The sequence below is a fragment of the Onychostruthus taczanowskii genome, unplaced genomic scaffold (assembly GCF_017590055.1).
Source record: "Onychostruthus taczanowskii isolate IOZ18803 unplaced genomic scaffold, ASM1759005v1 scaffold55, whole genome shotgun sequence".
NCBI lineage: Eukaryota > Metazoa > Chordata > Aves > Passeriformes > Passeridae > Onychostruthus > Onychostruthus taczanowskii.
Window position 1 is genome coordinate 2156887 of NW_024503124.1, and position 374 is coordinate 2157260.

Sequence of the window (374 nt, forward strand, 5' to 3'; positions counted from 1 at the left end):
TTACCCTCCCGCCCCCTTGCCTCCTCCTCCCCGCTCGCCATCCCGCCGCTCGGAACGGCGGTGGGAAGGCGGGGCGAGAGGGAAAAGGGAGGAGGAGGGACTCGGCCACCTTCGCCTCCTCCTGCCTGGTCGGAAACTGCCGAGCGGCGCCCGAGCGCCCTGTCCCCCCCTTCGCTCCCGTCGCCTCCTCCTCCTCCTTCCCCCTCAGCAAAATGGCGGCGCGTGGAGTCCCTGGGAGCCAGTGAGTGACTCGGCTTCTCCTCCTCCTCCTCCTCCCCGCCGCTGCCGCCGCCGCCGCCACAGGCTCATTTGCATTGATCAGCCGCCCCGGATCCCAGACCGGCCCCTGCCTCTCCCCCCCCTCCCCAACATCT